This window comes from Martes martes, assembly GCF_963455335.1.
Source record: "Martes martes genome assembly, chromosome: 3".
Taxonomy (NCBI): domain Eukaryota; kingdom Metazoa; phylum Chordata; class Mammalia; order Carnivora; family Mustelidae; genus Martes; species Martes martes.
Genome location: NC_137890.1, coordinates 184,134,703 through 184,156,144, shown reverse-complemented (window position 1 = coordinate 184,156,144; position 21,442 = coordinate 184,134,703). Strand labels below are relative to the sequence as shown.

The window sequence follows — 21,442 nt, the reverse complement described above, 5'->3', positions numbered from 1 at the left end:
CCTCAGCCCCTCAGCCTTGGCCCGTGTCCACAATGGGCTTTTCTTTCAGTCTTTCTTCATTTCTGTCCTTTTACTTTAAAAAAAAAATTATAATTGTGAAAATGATATACATAAGGGAAAAAAAGAAGTGTGTAAAGTTAAAAATCGAAGCCCCTCATTCCAAGGGTTATCAGTGTCAACAGGGTGCATATCCGTCAAGATACATAGATTTCTGTCTCCTTTCCCCTTTTTAGAGTGCATTTAGGGTACATATTGTTCTGACTTGCTCTTATCACTTAAAAATATGTCAGCAGGTGTGTATCTCCCTCATTTTTAACAGTTGTTGTTCCTTGGTGTATATGTATTGCATTTATTTAGTTATTTAGTTATTACCTTAAAGATTTTATTTTTATTTATTTGACAGAAAGACAGAGAAAGAGGGAGCACAAGAGGGGGAGTGGGAGAGGGAGAAACAGGCTCCCCGCTGAGCAGGGAGCCCAGTGTGGGGCTCGATCCCAGGACCCTGGGATCATGACCTGAGCGGAAGGCAGAAGCTTAACACCTGAGCCACCTAGGCACCCTGTATAACATTTATTTAACCATTCCTCTACTCATGAATGTTGAGGTGTGGTCCAGTTTTTTTGGCTCTTACAAATGGTAGTATAATAGACATACAGCATAAATGTATTTTTGCACACTTAGTGTTTCTGTAGGACAAATTACTTGTAATGGAAGTGCATGGACAAAGTCTATATGCATTTTTAATATTTGTAAATGCTGCAAATTGCTTTCCAGAATTTTTATCAATTCAGACTCCAGTCAGTTGAGTATGCAAGTTGTTACTTCTTATATGCACTCATGAACACTTGATATTAAAACATTTTTTTTGCCAAACTGATGAGTAAAAAATGCTGTCTTGTTTTTACTTACACTCTGATTATCGGTGAGACTGAATATGTTTTTATATGCTTATTAGCATATATTCCTTCTTTTGAGAATTACTTCTCCATATCCCGTACAAGTTTTCTTATTTTGCTTATTTTCCTTATTTTGCTGCCTCTTTTTCCTGTTGATTTTGAGAAGCTATTTGTTGTTCTGCTTATCAGCCTCTTCCTGTTGTTTATTTATGTTGCATATATTTTCTCTCATTAGGTAACTTTCAAATGTTGGGATTTTTTTGGGTACTCAGATCTGTTTAATCTTTTCTGTTAGTTTCCAGAGTTTTTATCATGATTTTTCTAATATTATAAAGGTAGCCAATATTGTGAGTCTGTTACATTTTTAAAATATTTTTTTCTATTATTAATCCATCTGGAATTTTTTCTGGAATATGGAATAAGATAGTGTATGAGTTACACTTAGCTCTACAGGTCTTTACTCCGATGACAATTCCCTGTGGGTGGTCAGCAAGTAGCTACCACAGAGTGACTCAGAGACTCAAGCTCCTTTCATCTTTACTCTCCTCTAGGTAAGTAGTCAGCAAATGACCACCCAGGGCACAGTGACCCACTGCCTGTTTTTGTAAATAGGGTTTTATTGGAATACAACCCATGTCCATTTGTGTACATAGAGTCTGCTTTCCTATAAAACAGCGGAGTTGAGTAGTTGCGATAGAGACTTTATGACCCACAAAGCCTTGAATGTTTACTATACGGCCCTTTATAGAAAACGTTTGCTGGCTCTTGTTCTAGAGACCCAGACTCCTGAGACACCACGTGGCAGATTAAACCGAGAGCTCAGCTAGTAGATTTTCTATGGGTGGGGCGGGGCAGTGGCGGATCAAACTTTCCCTTACATTCCATTGGTCAGAATTCAGTCACGTGGCCTCGCAGAGCTACACAGGAGGCCGGGAAATGTGAATTAGTTGTGCCCCCAGGATGAAAGAGAAACAGATTTGTGGAAGTATTAGCCAATCTCTGGCACAGCCTACCCTGCAGTGATTTGTTTCTTCCTATTTTTGATCAGAATAGGCTAGTTATACTGCAGAAACATTAAAAACCCTGCATCTCAGTAGCTTAGAACAAGGTTGATTTTCTTGCTCGTACTACATATCCACTAAAGGTGAGCATGGACGACATTGCTCATTGTCGTTGCACACTCCAATCCAATGGAGAAGCCATCACCAGGCACTTTGCTGGTTGTAGTACCGGAGGGGAACGAGAGTGTGCTGAGGCATGAAGCTCTTAACTTCTGCGCAGAACTGATACTCATCGTTTCTAAGCAAGCTGCAGGGCTACATCGTCCTTCAGGAAGATGGAGAAGTGCAATCCTACTGTTTGCTTCGAAAGAAGCAGGGCTAGACTATTTGTGGACAGCCCTAATACATGTCACACTCACACACAAAGAACACATGCATCTTGTCCCTGAGAGAAATTACCCAGATTCTGCCCAGTCACTCCCCGAGTCAAAGTCAAAGGTCTCTAAATGATGACTCTCCAGCAGGTCTGAATACTGGTTTGGAGCATGGTAGTCTAGTGGTCTTAGATTAAAGCCTAGCAACTAAAATCGTTCTCTGTCCCCATTACTTATTCAGATGCCCAAATGGTAATAGAGACAACTGCTCATGGTCTCTAACAGCCTTCTGGGATCTGAGGTGCTTGCATGAGGGTAAGCCCTGCTCTGAATGCCCAGAGAATCAGGAGCCCTGCACAATCTAGGGGGTGGAATATGGCATTTTGCTGAAATCGATACTGCAGGGAAAGAGTCAGCCTCATTGAAGAATAGGTCAGTATTGCCCCACACTTATGATTAAATAGATTGGATGGAGGGTTTGGCCAACAATATGGAGGAACGCATATTCAAATTACCTTTGTAGAAACATTAGAATATATAAACTAACATACTTTTTTCATCTCTCAAAGAACATTTATTCTTATGATTCTTGCTTGTTTTCTCAAGACTTCACTGTTCTATTTAATTTAGAAAAGAGTAAAAAGAGATTCGTGGATTATAATTATAGAGAATCATTTTGAACCGTAGCATCATACTAGTATTAGAGAGATAACCCCCAGATCAAAATTTCAAATAATATTTTTCAAATAAATTTTCCATATCTGGTGCAAACACTGATACATATTTTTTTCCATATTCTATTTCTTTCAACTTTTATATCTCCATGCAGTTATAGAAATGTATGTTTTTAAAATCATTTATGCTTAACTCATCAAAATACTGCTTTGGGAATTATTTGATGCACAGAAAGTTTTTATATACTATTTAATAAGCATTTAAAACCCTCTCTCCCAGAAATAGAAGAAGTTTTCATTTTTTCCAGAGTAAATAATTATTTTCTTTAGTGACTTTATAATTGTCTTTCCATGGGCTAGGCCATTCCCAGGAGAAGATTAATTTTAGTCTAGTCTGTGGTACCGTGGCCACTATTACACTCCTATTCTCCATTTGTTTTTTTCATCAACTCAATGCTTTAACATTTTGCTCTCAATACACAGGCCAGTTGTTCTTATAGCTACTACCTACTTGCTGGGAAACAGCCGCCAAATGCAAAAGACCATGTATGGGCTTCGGAAAACTCTTCCCACTGGTGATACTCAGTTCTTAAAGGTTTTTCTTTCCGATGTTACCAAACAAGTTCAATTTGGGAAGAGTATGAAGTGGTAGAGGAAAGGAATGAAGACTGAGTTCAATGTTATTTCCAAAGGCTTCCCAGGAAAACAGTTTATCATTCATTTTAGAATTGTAATTATGGAGGTAATCCCCCCCAATTAAATGATGTATTTTGCCACAGAACCTAAAATGTACATCAAACTTAAGTCTAATTGCTACAAGTTATCTTTTACTCTTAAATTTAATATGCAATGGGGTATTTATTCTTCATATTTCTATGTAATAAGGCTTCTGGAAGTAAGTCTTATCTACAGCACTGGTGGGGCCAGACTGTACAGTTTCAAATCCTCACTCCACCGTTTGCCAGCTAAATAACTTGGGCAAGTAATTTAACTTCTCCATGCCTCAATTCCTTTAGCAGCAAAAAAAAAAAAAAAAAAAAAAAAAAAAAAAAAAAAAAAAAAGGACAAAAGGACAAAACTCGGACCTACCTGATAGGATTGTTTGAAGATTAAATGAGTTAACACTTATAAAGCACTTACAAATGTTTAAATTATGTGATCAATATACAAATCCAGTATAACAAGAACAGACACCACAAGTCACATAAGAACATGAGTTCCTCTACTTTCAGCCCCTCCATTTATTCTGGCTGTGCTTTGTCAACCGAGGCACATGATGTTAGCAGATTTGAACTTTGCCAGAAAGGTGTCGGATTTTATTTCAGATTATGAATTCCTCAACATGGAATGATACACCATACTGCTGTACACTGAGGAACCCCTTAGAGTTTGGAGCGTGAGAGACATTCACTGACCTTGGTCTGATATTTGTAAGGGGCTTTGACATCCAAGGAGCCGCTGAGAAACAGTTACTAGTATTTAAAAAAAAAAAAAAAAAAAAGGAAGTCTAAGCAGTCACCCTTTCCAAAAAATAAACTGGAGTGCTGCCTGCATTTCATTCTCCTGCCTCTGGAAGAGCTGTGTTATCTAAAGTGCTTCCATCATGAATACTGATTGAGAAACTGCCTTTACTTTCCCGACTACTGCACTCCCAGGTAGAAATCCGTGGGCTGATGCCCAGGTGTCGATCTGGAACTCGGTTATTACACACGTTAGAGTAACGCATCCTCCGGGAGCCCATTGTGAGCGGGCAGCGAAAGGGAGGGGCGGGAGCGCTCCGGGTCAGCCGGGATCTGAGCACAGCTCGGAGCCCCAGGACTTTTTAAGCGCCTCGTCGTTCAGGTCATTTGGAAACCGGCTCTCCGTGTTTACATTTTGAGCCTGGCTCCCGACCAGAAAGCATGACTACCTTCTAAAAGAAGCATCCTGCATTCGTAGACAGTGCTGGGGGCGGGGGCGGGGGGTGAGGGGGAGGAGGGGCAAAGTTCACCCTCCCGGGTGTGGGAGGACGACTCTCCTGCAACACGTGCGGGCTGTGACAAAATCTCTGAATAGCAGGGGCAGCTGGAGTGAGGTGGCGGTTCGGGGAAAGGCGAGGAGGTAGGTGTGGGGCAAGCGAGCAAAGTGCGGAAGCTGTACGGGGATTCTTCTAGAAAGTGGGGTGGGAAAAGGAGCTAGGGAGGGCGTGTGGAGGGAAGGCATCTGTGTCAGAACGTGCGTGTGAGCGGATACAAAACCCGAGAGAGGCGTGAGCAGCTCTGTGTGTGCGAGCGGGAGCGAGGGGCGCCGGCTCGGGGTGTGTGCGCCTGGGTGAGTGACACGGAGGGGCGGGCTGGCCGCTCGGCCGGCGGGCGGGGGCAGCCTGCGAGGGGCGGGAGTGTCCCTGCGTGGAGCCGGCCGATCCGGAGTTGTGTCAGTGAAGGAATCCAGTCCGGGGGCCGAGCTGGCTGCGCCCTCCGCCGCGAGCGCCGGCAGCACGGGGCGAGCTCCGGACGGCGCGCGGCCCAGGCAGCGGCTCCCGCTCGGCCCGCCCTCCGCGCCGCAGGGACCGCCACAGCCGCCGCGCCTCCCCCGGCGACCGCGCCCCCGGTCGCCGTCCCCCGGCCCGGGACAGAGCAGCCGGCGCTCCGCACAGAGGTAAGCCCGGGACTCCCGGTCGCCGCCGCCCGGGACCCCCCCCCCCCCGCCCGCTCCCCGCGCGGCGGGCCGGGGCCGCGATGCGGGGCTCAGGCGGACGCGGCGGGGCCTGGGCGGCCGGGACGGAGGCTCGGCCCGGGCCGCGCGTTCCGCAGCCTGGGCCGCCCAGCCCCCGCCGCCTCCCGGGGCGCTGGGTGTGGCCCCCGCTCGGCGCCGCCGCGGGCCGGCGGCGCGGACCGGACGCGGAGGTCAGCGTCCTTCCTTTCTCAGGCGGGCGCGAGCGAGAGAGCGGGCGGGTGGGAGGAGGCGCCGGGTCGGGCGCACATTTGCGCGCCTGGGACGAGCGTGTGGCCGCCGCGCTCCGACGTGGACCCCCCCGCCCCGGATCTGAATCCGCCGCGGTGCCTCGCCTGCCCGCCCCGGTGCGAGCGCCCCCTTCCACGCGCGGAGCGGAGGGAGACCCACCGCCGCCCACCGCGCTCGCTCCGAGCCGCGGAGCCGCCCGCCTCGGCCGGGACGAGCCCGCCCTCGCCCGCGTCGCGGCGCCGGGCGGGAGCGGGATGCGCTGGCCCCCGGCAGCCGCTCAGTCGCCGCCGTGGCAGGCGGGGTGATGCGGCCGGACGCCGGGCGCCCGGCCCGCTGGACGAAGTGGTCGCGCCGCCGCGTCTGGGCGGGCGGACCCGGCGTCCGCGGGCGGCGGCGGGGGCTCGGGACCCGGCGGCGGACTGAAGCCCCCGGCGGCGGTTGTGGCGGAGGCGCGGAGAGCGATCTTGGCGCCCTCGGCACCCGCGACTTGGCGTGTCTCGGGAGATGGGCCCTGCTCGCCCGCACGCTGTCCGGTTAATCCTTGCGGCAGACGTGGGCGGTGAAGGGCTGAGACTTCACCTGGGCAGAGATGCGATCGCGGCTTCGCATCCTCGCGAGTAGAGGCTTCCCCTGGGGCGGGGGGGGGCTCGGAGGATGGGGGGTGTTTGTGAACTTCGTGAGCTTTCAGTTCCCAGCAGTCCTGGTTTGAGCGTCGGCAAGGTTTTGGAGACCTGACACTAGAGAATCTTTCTGTGCAGCGTTTTCCTTTCCTTTGCAGACTCTGTAGCTCGAGAACTGGTGAAAAACCTTGAACTTCAAACACAGCCTCTTTCCTTACATAAAATGTTGTATGTAGTATTTTTCACTTGCTTTTAAAACAAAATTTAAATGTTATGTTAAAAGCTTTTGCCTGTCCTGTCAAAAGTAAGAAAAAAAAGTCTCCGAAATTTTAGAACCTGTGCAGATTAAGAGGCTTATTCCAAGATTTGAAAGAGTATTGTCGTGTGACCTTTATGGCATCGTTTTAGTTTGTCTTAGAGGAACAATTCATTGCCGTTCTGATTGATTTTTGTTTTCTGGCGGTTAAACAGATGGGCAAGATGGCAGGGAAATGAAGGGACAGGAAGTCAAAATTGCTTCATTCTGAAAAAAAAAAAAAAAAGAATATTCAAGTAACAAATCCAATTATTGTGAAAGATACTCTGAAAATAAAGACTAAGATTGCCTTCTGGATAAAGTAATTCATTGGCTTTATAAAACTGACACTTAACTGGAAAGCAGTGTGTTGTATACATGGGGACAGTTTTATCAAGTAACTGTACTGCTTAAAACTATGTGTATGATAGTATTTATTGGATCTTTAACTGGAGAAAATCAACTTCGGGAATGATTTTCTATTTGACCATGGCAAATATGGCTGCAGTCTCTAGTGTTTTGGATTAAACTCAAGCTTTGTTAAAACCTGTTTTATGAAGGAAGAAAATGTAAAATATGTCAAATTCTGTATCTGTATGGCTTTATTTTTTAAGAAGGTTTTATTTATTTGAGAGAGAGAGAGCATAAGCAGGGGGGAGGGGCAGAGGGAGAGGGAAAAGCAGACTCCCCTCTGAGCAGGGAGCCCCACAGGGCTGGATCTTAGGACCCTGGGATCATGACCTGTGCCTAAGGCAGAAGCTTAGCGGACTGAGGCACCCAGGCGCCCCCCTGCGTGGCTTTAAACACACACACACACACACACACACACACACACACACCACTAGCCTAGCCCCCAAGGAGAATTTGCATAAAAATACAAATCACTTGAATGCAGGGAATATTTAAGAGGATAGTAAAAACTCAACATCTGGCAAAGGAGTATATTGCCAATTTTCTTTCTCTCTTTAATGCCCGCCTCTGAAAATATTAAATTATTTCCTGGGAATCAACTTAGTTTAACATACTAATCTAGACAGGCAGGATGATAAACTTCTTTTGTATTCATGTCGTTTTAGGGAGCTCCCTAATGAAAGTCTTAAGTTGATTGTTTCTATGCTCCCACTGATTTTTTAAGGGGCCATTGTGGGGATGGCTATCTGTGGGCTTGTGAAGCTGTTTTACCACTTCATAATGATCGGGGAAAGAAAATGCTTAGGCCACACCATCGCAGTCTCTGAAGTGCTGCCAGTCGGAAGCATCTCGTAGATCAATTTTGCTGTGCAGATGGAAATACTTGCCATAAGAAGTGAAGCTTTAGAGACGTCTCATTTTGGGTTCTTACTTCTATCAGTTTCTCAGTCTGTGATCATACAATTGTACTGGCATTAACCATGACTATTCATTTATGGTGTATGTATGAAAGGTGCCTTGGTGGTCTTTCTTCTATTATCTTTACACAGTCTTAATCAGCATCCCATGGTGGGAGCCAGGACAAGAACTTTTGGTTATAGATTTGATGAAATGGAAGAAGTTGAGGTTGCTTATAGTAAGATCCAAGCTGCCACCACCTGCCTGGCCATTGTTGAAAGTGGAGTGGGTTTTGTACATAATAGATAGATATTGCCCACCCATTGCCCTGTCATCTTCCGTAGACCCTTTCCTGACTCTGATAATGGAATCATAGGACTGTTAACAATTTTCGTACACAGAGAATAGTCGCTTTTATCAGCATGGCACAGAACATGAGGGCAGTTATATGATATGGAAAGATATAAGTGATGGAGTCTCTTTATTGATTTCTGAATGATTGTGCATAATTCAGCTAACCAATTCATTCCATCACTGTTCTGCCTTCGAGTGTAATCACACAATTAAAATACAATTTTCCTGATACAAACAGTTAAAAACCCAGTATACGTAATTATAAAAGAAAAACAAACCTTTCTTTTTTTCTTTCCTTTTTTGAAGTAGTCTGCTATGAAGGTGTTATTTCCTTGACACATCAAAATGGCTAATTTGGAGTTGTGATGCTTGTTATGTAAATAGGCCATATGTTGAATTTCTACAGAAGTTTATTTGTTCAGTGTTGTGGTAATGGATAGGATCCCCTAAGTACCAGAACTAAGAAACAGTCTGCGAAAATGTATTTCTCTCTACTATTTATATCAGACCCATTATTTTTGTTTAATAGCGAGTATTTTTATTTTCTAATAAAATATTCTTAAATGTGATGGTGTTAGCTATTCTTACAACACGTACATTTTTATCTCTAGTACTGTTCCCATTTATGCACCTGTTTAATAGACTTTTCATGGCAGGTGTCCTGCTGTGAGACTAAACGCTGCATGGCTGATAACAAACCTTTCAGATTCTCTGCTAACCCTGTTCCTTTCACAATGAAAAGACTTCCCTTTTCTTGATACCCAGCATTCTCTTCATCACCCAGACTTGAGACCCAGGGACCATACCTGACTCCTCTTCCTTTCATTCCCTCAGTAAAACTCCGTCAAGACCTGTTACCTTTTCCTTTGTAATAGTTTCTCTGAGCCAGTCCCTACATCTCTGCATTCCTCATTGTCCCCGATAGCTCTGGTCCTTGGCCATCACTGTTGTAGGATGATTAGAGCCGGCCACGTCTTGGTCTCTTGGTTAATGAGTTCTCCCACTAAGTGTGCTTCCACATCAGCCTTCCTAAACTCTTCTCCTTACAACTCCTATCCAAGGACTGTCTTGCAGGAAGGCTGTGTTGACCTCAGGTTTATCTGATTCAAAAGCCAGTGCTCTTGCTACTAGTTCAAGTTCTTTCTGTACATCACCTCCCACCCCCAACTTCAGTCCCATCTCTCAACCAGATTTTAATATACTCCACAGTCTTGCCCAGATTTGACTTACGGACTTTATTTTCTCCTTCTTTCCAACATGAACTTCTCTTCTGGTAATTGGCTCTCACTGCCCTTCTAAGATGACTGTGTGCCCTTTTGCTCATGCTCTGCCTTTTAGAAGGCCTTTTCCTTTTTCCTCTAACCTAACAACCATCTCCGAGTTAAAGTCAGCCTGACCACATTACTCATTGGTTTCTTCTTCTGCCCGTTTGTCCGCACCATCCCTTTAGACCATCAGATACTCTCCTGTGCCATTATATGCTTCATCTTGCCTTTCCAACTAGACTGCAAGTTCCTTGAGGGCACTGATGGACCCCGTGTGCTGTCCTTGAACCATCTACAGGGCTCTAGCATAGCAAACTCTTGAAAGCGTACCAGTAGAATCAATAACCTGTAAGGGTGAGTTTTTTGTAAATGATGGGGTTTGATATTGCCTGTGTCCTGCTCACCATTATGTCCCCAGAGCCTAGCTTGCAGCTTGACACCTAGTCATGACCTCAATAAATATTTGTTAACATAGAAATTAATGTTGACATTAGATAAAAGGGACAGGCATTTGAAGGGAGACATCTGTCAAGGAGTTTTTTCCCATTTTTCTTCCGTGGTTCTAATCAGCCTCTCCATTCATCAGCTGTGAGATTCTGAGGCCTCGGCATTTTCCAGAGTCGAGATAATGATGGAGGCTGGCAGTTGTGAGTTGGAATTAAGGAGGCTGTCGTTATTTTAAGGTGGAGTGATGGGTCTCAGTAGCGAGCAAAAATAAAAGCATTCAGGCTTTATGCCAGGATTTTATACCTAAAACAATTAGGCTGGAGTCCTCAGTTGAATCCAAGTTCAGCTAATCGGCCATAAAATTCCCTGTATTGCAGGGGCTGCCCAGCCTTTTCATTTTAAAACTTCCTTGTAAATTAAAAAAAAAAAAAAAATTCATCTGGGGATCCATCCAGGGATGAAAGGTAAGTAGGGGGAAGTTGCCACACCACCATATTGTATTCAGGATAGAATTCAGTTCTTTTAAACTTTCAATGAGACTCTCTTTATCCAAGACCCTGTTTTTGCCAGGAAGGAGTTTACAGTCTTAACAGGAGAAATGACACGTGTAACCCGGAAACAAAGGTCTGAGGGAGCTCAGAAGGGAAGATTTCCTTTTGCTGGGTGGCGGTGGGTCCTTTCTAAAGTGACAGTTGCCTGGGCTTGTTATTGAAAGATTTCAGTAGCTATTATTGGGAATACGGGGGGGGGGGGATGGTGGCGGGGGGTAGGGAGGGCCAGGCATTCTCCACTTGGCGACTGTAACATCAGTGCCCTGTGTCTCTGCCCCTGCTCCTGAGCTGAACCGCCACCGGAGCTCCCCTGGGCCTTGGTGGGCTGCAGTGTTCAATAATGAAACGTGAAGGATATACAGATCCCTGCTATAATTACTTCTGGTGCCAAGTGCTGAACTGCCCATGATATAAAGCCCAAAATAAATCTTGTAAGCAATATAACCAGTGCATTCCTGGGTAGCATCCAGCTTGTTCAGAACACGCAAAAGGTCTCCTGCATTATGGAAACACGGCTGAAGGTTGAAACTTTAATAGTACTCTATGTAGGGAGAGGTCTGGCCCCAAGGAGCCAGCCGGCTGTGAGGCGCTGCCCAGTGCACCCAGGAGAGCTCAGTAAAGGAGGAAACGTGCCGTTCTCTAGAACCCTAGTTCTGATTCTGTAGAGCTACCCCCACGAACTGCAAACCTAGGACAGATTTGGGGTCAGCGTAAGAAAGGTGGTCCTATTACGGGTTGTGCTGTTTCATGAGGTGGCTAAGCCCCCCCCCCGCCCCCCACGCCAAAATGTATGCAGGCAACACACTGTAACAGACAGTGTCTCATTTAAATACATGCCTTATCTCCTTTTATCCTCACAACAGTGCTCTCAAGTACAAACCCTCATTACCCCCCTTTTACTGAAGGGCAATACCAAAGCTTAGAAAGGTTGAGCAGCGAGTTCGGTGTCGAGCAGAGGTCATGCATCTGAGGGCCGAGACTGAGTATGTACTGTGATGGAGAAAGGACACGAACATTGGATGGCCATTAGGATTTTTAATATATTTTTTAAAAGATTTACTTATTTTATTTTTTTTAGAAGATTTTATTTACTTGACAACAGAGCAAGCGAGAGAGAGAGAGAGAGAGAGAAAGCACAAGCAGGGGGAACAGCAGACAGAGGGAGAAGCAGGCTCCCCGCTGAGCAAGGAGCCCGATGTGGGGCTTGATCCCAGGACCTTGGGATCATGACCCGAGCCAAAGGCAGACGCCCAACCAACTGAGCCACCCAGGCACCCCTAGATTCATTTATTTTAGAGAGAGCATGCGAGCAATTGAGAGTGAGTGGGGTGGGGAGGCAGGGGGAAGAAGAGATTCCTCGAGCCGGCTCCGAGTGTGGAGCCCAGCATGGGGCTCAAGGGGGTGCTCAGTCTCGGGACCCAGGAGCTCACAACCTGAGCCCAGATCAAGAGTCTGCCACTTAACCAACTAAGCCATCCAGGCGCCTGCGGCCATTAGGATGTTTAGGGTCTTTCCAAACACTAGGATTGGTGGTTCAGTTCTCCTTAAGCCTCAAGATGTTGATCGCTGCAAAGCACAATTTCTTGAGCAGCGGCACCCAATTCTAAAAATTCAGAACAAAGTGAACACAGTTACCACCATCGTAATAGGTATCATTTACTGATCATCTCATTTAAACCTCATGGTGGTCTTGCAAAGTAGGGATTAGGTATCTTTTTGAGAGAGAGAAACACAGAAGTCCGGAAAATTACATAACTTGATTGAATCTGCAAAGCTGGTAAGTGGCAGAGGAGTCTGTCTGGTGCCTGGTCCCCCCAAGCCCGGGCTTTTTTCTCAACACTGCTCTGACAGATAATTCGTGGTGATACTGAAATATTTACTTATCCGTTCAGCACAGACACTGACCAACCGGAGAGGCCACAAGCTATACAGAGCCGCTGTCGCTCTCCTGAGCAACCAACGTGATCCAGGTAAAGCACAAAAGTAGGGGAAATATATACCAAGACCACAGATCTGGGGCTCCAGGAGACAAGTGACTTCTGTGCTCAGCATTTATCTGATTTTATACATGGTATGCAGTACTAGTTTTAAAAAGCCTTCCTATATAATTATATTTCATTTCTATTCCTAAGTAAGGAAAAATAGTTTCACGACGGTAATGTTATATCTTCCTTATATCTTCCTCACACCTTTCCTTACCTTTATTGAGCCTAATCTTTCTGGACACCATTCCCTCTTGCTTCCCTGGGGACCTTGCTTTCGAACCTCTCCTTTCCTCTGGGGCTCAACCAAACTTCTTTTTCAGTGCATGAACATGCGTAAGTCTCCTCATGTTTTATAAAAACAGAGGACGAGACCAGCAGAATCTCCCTGGCCCTTCCCTTTGGTCTGGTTGGTTCCATCCCACTCCTCCCTCTCGGTAGGAGGATCGGTTCTTACGCAGCACCTGTACCTCCCCTTCTCCCCTTTCTCTACAGCCCCCCACAACCCTGTCCTCTCATGACGGCCACCTCTGACTTTCACACTGGCAGGTCCATCATTCAGGATTCTTTTCCGATTTTTGACCTGTGTGCCCTAGTGATCCCTCTCCGCTCCTGGAAACTTGGCCCACCCGTTTTCTGAGTCATTCCTCTCTCCTGATTTCCCCCTGCGGCCTATTCCTAATGTAGTTTCTCTCCGAATCAATGAAACCCACTTCACCAATTTTTAAATCTGGGAGTTGTTCTAGATTCCTCCTTCTTCCTCAACCCCTCCATTTCATTGACCACCAAGCCCCGTCGAAACCGTCTTTCTCAGAGGCTTTGGAATCTGCCATCGCCTGTCTGGAACTCATACCACCATGACAGCTTTGGTGCAGGGCCTCCTCACTTCTCTGGAGATCACTGCATTGGCCCCTCTGCCTTGTGCCTGGCCTGCCTCCAGTCCGTGTCCCACACTGCTGCCTTTCTAAAAGGCAAATTTGATCACGGCTCTCTGCGCTTAAAACCCTTCAGCAGAGTCACTGCTTCTCCAGGATAAAATCTAAGCTCCCTAGCATGGCACAAAAGCTCCTTTGTGATCCGGGTTCTCCCTCCGTGTGTGTATCAAAGTCTTCTGTAATGATCCTGGTCCCTGCCCGGGGCCCTAGCATCCCTACTCGAGGAAATGAGTTGTTACAGGAGAGCGGTGAGAGGAAGGATGGAAACAGAGAAGAGATTCTAGAACTGTGCTCTCTAGTACGGCAGCCACTAGCTGCGTGTGGCTCTCGAGCACTTGCAGTACGGCCAGTCCAAATTGAGATGTGACGTGAGAGTAAACTATGCCCCAGTTCAAAGACTCTGTGAGAAAAAAAATGTAGAATATTTCATTAACAAATTCAAATATTGATTACATATTGAAACAGACATCTTTCGGATATAGCAGTTTGAATAAAACATTATTGAAATAATTTCATGTGTTTATTTTTACTTTTTTTTTTTTTTTTTTTTTACCATGGCTAGTAGAAAAATTCAAATTACCCATGTGGCTTGCATCCTCATTGTATTGGACAGCATTGTTAGGGAACATCTTTTCATTCCCAGGAGATACATCCTCTGTGAGCCAAGCCCATGGGCTCGTTGAATGATTAAGTCAGCCCTACGGGTACAAAGAAGCGGCTATTGCTCCATTCTTAAATCCAGAGATACGAGTGCTGTAGATAAGATTCAGAATCAAAGAGACAGATTGCGCAGGCTGCAGCCCGGAGTCACACACGCAGTGTGCACGGGGCTGAAATCGTGATGATAGCACATCTGTCTTCCTTGGCTACCCAGTCGCCCTCGCGAGTGGGAGGCAGGGATGCTTGTGTGCCAGAGGGAGGGTTTGAGATTGACAATGGGAGCAAGGGAAGGGTAAGTGGAGGCACATTCCCGAGAGGCCCCGACTTGTGTGGCATCTAGAGTCCTGCACAGGGCCCTGAGACACCCCATCCTGCCGTTGATCTTTCCCAGTGGTCTAAGGCCCAGCTCCCCCACTGTCTAGCTCTAGGATTCTGGACAAACTAGTGAACCAGTGGGTCTCGACCCTTAACAGTACATAGGGCACAGAGTCATTGTGCATCTGACAACAGCTGCGAGAGCCCTTGAGATACCGAGGGCAGCCATCGGGGATCAGTTGGCCCCCGAGGCTTGGAAGAAGGGCACACGGGCTGTCTGAAAGACCCAGAAGGTACCATGTTGTGTCCTAGGAGATGTGCAGAGCTTTATGGTTTCACAGTAGAAAAGCTGACCAGTGGTAGGAAAACCAGAGCTTATCGGGCTGGGGCAGGAGGGAGAAACCTGGAGGTGCGGGCAAGAAACCATGACTATCATGGGAAAAATGGAGCAGGATCAGATTCCAGCGAAGTCTGATAGGCAGAGTGACTCAGCGCCTTCTCTCCTGGTTGTCCGCAGAGCGTGTTCTGTCGAGCCCCCTTTGGTTCAGGGAAGAATCCCCCTGCGCAGTTGTTTTTACCTGTGTCTGCATATTAGGCATGTGTCTAAAAATTCTCCTGAGGAGAGAGTTTCATGTTTGAAAGACATAGATCTACAGAAAATGGCCTGAGAAAATGGTGACCAAGTCGGTGTGGTTATTGCTCTCCCATGTGCAGGATCTGGGACCCGTTCAGGCCGTTTGCAGGAGGGTCGCAGCTCCCTTGCATCCGTTCCTTACGGACTCCCCGTGGGATTGGCGCTGCAGCTTGCCTTGCCCGGGGAGTTTACTTAGAAAGCCGTAACTCAGCCTCAGTCTTGGGTAACCGCATTTTCACTTTGTACCCTAGGTTTCACTTTGTCTCCCTCATTCCCAGGTCCCTGCCTTGTGTGTAGTGTAAGAAACCCAGATTGCCTTAGGTAAGGGTCCCATCATATTTATCCGAGCTTTCTTAGGACGGTAGTCTTACTGCTGAGCTACAAGCCCTAGGCTGAGTCCCCGCTACTCCTTTCCAGGCCTCTTCGGTACCGACACCGGCCAGCAGTGGGCAGGAAACTCAGCGAGTTTGACAGCTTGCCTGGATACTGGCTGTTACCTGGTTCTAGACCCCTGACACCAAACACTGCTGACTAATGAGCTGCCCTACTGGTCTCTGGATCCCATTTGTACCCTATGTGCAACTTGGGAAGCGACGGGGAAGACTTTTCCTAAACTATGATACATCCACTTCTTTGTCTCCAGTGGGAAGTCTGGTCTCCTGTGTAGACGAGAAGGGTAGCAGCCTTCACAGTGTGATTTCAGAATCCATACTGCTCGAAAGGGCCCTCCAGATAGCAAGAGCTTCTCTCTCCTGCTCTCTGGTATGTGAAAGCCTACATACAAACTCTGTTCCCTTTCCTAAGATCAATAGTGCTTATCAGAAAAAAGAGGACAAATTTGGCACTTGAAAGACTTGGTTTTGATTTATGTAATTGACTGTCTATATTATTTAAATTATTTAATCTTCCTGAGTCTTAGTTTTCTTATATATGAGGTGAAATCAATGATACCTACATGTTTTGTTGTGACTAAACAAAAGGAGGTATCAAGAGCCCAGCCGCAGGGCCTAAAATGCAAAGGCTAGGGAAGTGGTAACTTACACGTGCTGGACACGTGCTCCTTCGGTTGAATACTTGGATGGACCCTTCCCTGAGATTGATAAGGAGGAAAATAAGTAATCTGGGTCGAGGGGCCCAGATCTCCCCCATCCAGGGGTGAAAAAGGACCACAAGGAAGTTGCCTTTCGCTCAACGCCAGTCCTACCTGATGGTTTGCATCTGTGCAAGCATTCATCTGGGATTATGAGGACAGCATTGAAGGCATGGAAAAAGGGCATGTTCACCTCCTCTGCCAGGATAACATAAGAAAAAACAAAGCAAGTCTTTGGATCTCTGAATAGCCAGGTGCGCTGCCATCAAAATAAACTTTTATTTCTATTCTTTGCTGATAAATTACAGATAAAGGAAGTCACTAAAATACCGTGAAAAGGAAGACTCGTAGACAAATTAGACACCAGGGACAGATTTCACACTTACTTTGTTGGAGCTGTTCTTTCCTTAACTGTGGGTGTTTGGGAAGTTCTTTTGTTGTCGTCTTTGTTGCTTACAAGAAGGGGGAAGAGCTATAGTGTACTAAGGGAAGAATGGTTTTGATTGGAGGCAATAATGTTCTCAGTGTGGGCTGGCTTTCATACATTACAGTGATTGCTAATACAGAACCAAGAAAACCCATTTATTGAAGAGCCATAAACAGAAGTGAGATGGTCTGATCTGACAACTGCCACTTCTGATCGATGAGTGTTTATTATAGGAATGTGGGCAGCCTTATAATTTTTAGGAGGAAAGTGGAAGATGTTATTCTGGCTATTGCGGCTCCTAACGTCCTGATCTAGGAAGTCTCTGTCCTTTCTGTTTACTTCCCCTGTGAAGTGTGCACGGCGGGCTGGATTCAGTGCATGCACGGGGCTCCCAGTGACTTCCTCGACTCTGGATGCAATTGACAAACCCCCCGTAACACCAGAGCCTCAGTGTAGAGTCATGTGAAAATAGTGAACACTCAAGGAGAAAAATGCAAATCAACGGCCTCAACAATTAAAAAATGAAAGCATTAAAAATATTATTGAGTGCCGGTTTGTGACATTGAATATATAAGCCCATTTATTGTTTTGATAGTCCCAGAGCAAGAACGGTTTCAGCCGCACTGGATGATATCAGCTAGGGTTGCCATGACAACATTAATTTATAATTTCCAAACTTTGGTAGAATTTCACCTTCTGGACTCTTCCAGATTGCATTTAAATTTATAGTTATTTCTCATTTATCAAGGCAGGCATAGTTAGATATTGCTTACATAAATGCCCTAGGACTGTCTTCATGAAAGTTACGAATGTGAAATTAGAGGCATAGGATGTGTGTTGCAGAGGGATAGTGGGTGCTATGTTTTTTTGTGGTTTTTTGTTTTCACGTTCCCCCCAAATGCAGGATTCCTGACTAAGTATCCTAGTCAGCCAGCTGCCACTCGAACCCTGCCAGGAATGAGGACTTCACAATTTTGCTGTGCTGAGGAATTGTGCGGACAGTCGTCCGCAATATTTCTGAAGCGCCTCTAGATGTGGACCCTGTCTCGTGTGTGGTTGGATCAGACTCACTATGAAGCACAGGCAGATGAAAATGCTGAAATCTGCCTCCGTTTATCCTTTGGGGTGCCCCAGAGTACTGCCTTCTTGTAGTAGGTCTTCAAATACTTGACCACAGCCAACGGACCTTCCCTTTTCAGGCAGACGTGGGGTCCCAGCTCTTTCGGCTGAGAGCTCCCATCCTGCCACCCCTCCTCTAGTCACCCGCCGTGCCGCCCATGCCTTTTGAGAAGCAAGGATCTTGAACTCAACACCCTCCTCCCGAGTTCTCTAAGCGGTAGGAAACAAACTCCTTCAGGACACCCTTCTTTTATTAATCCAGTCAAATATTCTGCTGGCCTCCATTTTAAATCTAGGGCAGCACGTTGTTGGTTTACGTCCAAAGTCAAATAAAATTTCCAAGTCTTTTTTTAAAACAACTACTCCAAAGCCACGTCTCCCTCACTCTGTACTTGTGCAGTTAATTATGTGACCCTGTGTGGACGATTCTACATTTATCCTTGTTACATATTGTCTCTTTCTGTTGAATCATTTTTCTTCTCTAACAAGACATTTTTGAGTTCTAATTTTTTAAAATTCAATTTATTAGTGGTACTTCTTTCACTTACTAATTACACATTTGAGAATTGTACTTTCTCTCTCATTGATCAAATGTCGACCGGGACAGCCCTGTGACTTTCTACAAGAGACTTGGCATCAATATGTGAATTTTGTTAGGGTTTTTTGTTTTGTTTTTTTTCTCTTAACCAGTTTGATAATCTTTCACTTGCATTTTCTTTCTTCTCCCCAGACTGCCTAAGAGGATAGAGTCAGGAAGTAATTTAGTCAAATGCCTCAGTAATGCTATCACTGTTGATCCACGTAATGCCAATCATAGAACCTCTATTATGAAGTGAAACGATTAATTTGGAGTCACTTTTAGATGGTATTAATCAGTTTTTCTTTTGAAAAATGGTCTGGAAGCATACCTAAAGACTCTTACTTTTCGTTTAATTTAAAAATAACAATTTTGTAAAATAAATTCATCCCTCGTCTATAATTTGAACTTGTTTGGTTCAAAGAAATTGCTTTTTTGTCCATCATTCAGTTCTCTTTATAGAATCATTGCTCCGAAAACGAATTGGTGGTGTGACAGGAAATCACTCCTTAGGTGTCACTCCAACACATCATTATATTCACACCTTCTGGAATAGACAGTAATCAGGCTGAGGCATGTCCAAACAGTGTGCTGGTGTCAACGTCAATGGCTCCATGACAGTATCACTTAACATGACCATGACAGAGAATGCGCTGATGGCATCATGTCACTAATAGATGTGTTTTCGCTAAGTGGAAAATTCTGTATTATTTGAAAAGATGTCCCTGCCCCACCCCACCCCCCACCACACACAAGCTCTTTGAGTTTTTGTGTCAGTATCACATGTCTGTCAAGTATACATATGGTGCTTCCTGTCCTATATTTGGTTGTATTCATATTCTAAATAGTTTCTCACATACTTTTTACCTTGGACTCAGTGGAAAGAAAAAAATCATTTAAAAGAATAGTAGCACTGAGGAACTCAGATCTGTAAGTGAAGGAACAAACCATCACTTCCTAAAAATACTACCGCTTGTATAATACTCTACATTTTGCAAAGTACTCTCACACATTTTCTTCTTTGAAATTTTTTTTTTTCTGATTGTGAAAACAACGCATACTCCTTGAATTTGGAGAAGATACTGAAATGGATAAGAAATAATTACAAGTCAGCCAAAATCTCACCACTCAGAGATTGTCACTGCTAGCATCTGGTGTGCCTGTGTGGTATGGCTTTGGGTATGCATGTGTGCCTACATTTGTGCGTGTTTGTGTGTGTTTAAACTAGCCTCCTGGTGGACCTAGGAAGTTTGTATTGAAGAATCAGTGTAACATCGTAGTTAAAAGGGCTTTTAGGGGTGCCGGGGTGACTCAGTCGGTTAAGCGGCCAACTCTCGATTTGGGCTGAGGTCATGGTCTCAGGGTCCTGGGATTGAGCCCGGTGTCGGGACATCCGCCTGAGGATTCTTTCTCTCCCTCTCCACCTGCCCCCTCCCCCGCCACGTGCTCTCACACTTTTCCTCTCTCTCAAATAAATAAATCTTAAAAAAAAAAAATATGGCTTTGAAATTAGACAGTTTAAGATTCCAGTCCTGGCTATGCTTCTTATGTAGAGCCCGTAAATTGCCCAAACTATCAAAATTTCAGTTTCTCCTTCTATAAAATGGAGATAATAATAGTATGCATGTAATAAGTTTATTGTAAGAATTAATAAGGTAATGCATGTAGAATGCATAGCATGGTACATGGCTCATAGTCCATGCTCAGTAAGTGTGAGCTGTTGTTGTTATACAGGTTTTCTGGTCTGTTTTCCTCACTTAAATTCTAGGATAACAATTTCCCTTGTCATAAAATATTACTGGAAAAATATTTGGAATGATTGCATACATTTCAGTGTATGAATATACCTTAATGCAATCATTTCCCTATGCTTAGGTCGTATCCCGTTCTTTGCCATCATAAAGAGCACCAGCACTGATATCCCTTACGTTATTTCTTGTGCACAGACAACAGATTCCAAATGAATCACTAATGGCAGTTTTTAGATGGAAAAAGACCCACCAGTTCCTTAGTGTGTACTCATATACCAGGTTGTATGCTAGTTTTGTTTTGTTTTGTTTTGTTTTAACAGCAAAATTCTTGTTTACCTCTCCCGCAACCGCTTTGAGGCAAATCGGTTACCCCCATTTTTCAGATGAAACGGCTCTGAGAGGAGATAAGTAGTTTGCCCAAGGTCATAGAGATAATGGTGGTGGAGATGGTATTTGAAGCCAGCTGTCTGATTTCAAAGCTTAAGCTTCTTCATTCTGGCATGCAGTCCGTGCCTATCCTTTTAAGGCGAGCTGAATGAATAGTTACCATTGTGCTTTTTACAAAATGTCACTTGGTACCACGTCAAAGATAGGACACTTGGCTGGAACTCTTGGCTTCCTCAATATAGTACCTCTTGTGTGCGTATGTTCTTATATGTTTTGGAATCAAATCTCATTAAAATAAGGTGTTAACTAAAGGAAATAAGACATCGATAGGATTATTTGATGAAAGCGAACCTCCGGGAAGAAAACATTCATTTAGTCAATAATACAAAGGTCGTCTTTGTTTTAGTGGTATGGACTAGGCCAAAATGACTTCTCTGCCTAGGAATCAGAATATTTCACAGAAATCAGTATAGGAATGAAGTGATCATAACAGCCAAAGTAAATTGATGGCGTCAAAAGGAATTGTAAGTTTCATTACTTTTATATAAGGGGTTGAAAAGAAAAATCTTTAGCTTTAGCTATAAGATGATATATCCGGAAAGAGCTATAATATTTGCTAAAGGTATAGGTATAGGGGAGCCATGGAATATACTGGGATAAACCCCCAAAGAATTATTCGGTGAACTGACAAGTTGTCTTTAAAAAGTCAGCCATTCGGAACATTTATCTTGGCAGCTCTCAAATCTGACTTACAGCATGCAGTGTGGCAGTCAATTTTGTAGGAAAAATGCATAATTAATATGAAGATCAAGGTGTAGGTATTGCCAGTCAGTACCT

The 21,442-nt window shown here is 45.0% G+C and overlaps 1 protein-coding gene across 4 annotated transcripts in view; it reads left to right on the top strand.

The window, feature by feature from the left end:
• The first annotated feature begins 4,910 nt into the window (after positions 1–4,910).
• Positions 4,911–21,442, top strand: part of SPATS2L (spermatogenesis associated serine rich 2 like) — a 164,994-nt gene continuing 148,462 nt past the window's right edge. For 2 of the 4 annotated variants that reach the window (XM_080798279.1, XM_080798274.1), the window contains exon 1: positions 4,911–5,045. The gene's annotated coding sequence lies outside the window, so the exon portion shown is untranslated. Of the gene's footprint in view, positions 5,583–21,442 lie in introns of all 4 variants that reach the window. The other 2 variants (XM_080798277.1, XM_080798273.1) reach the window with 1 other exon arrangement.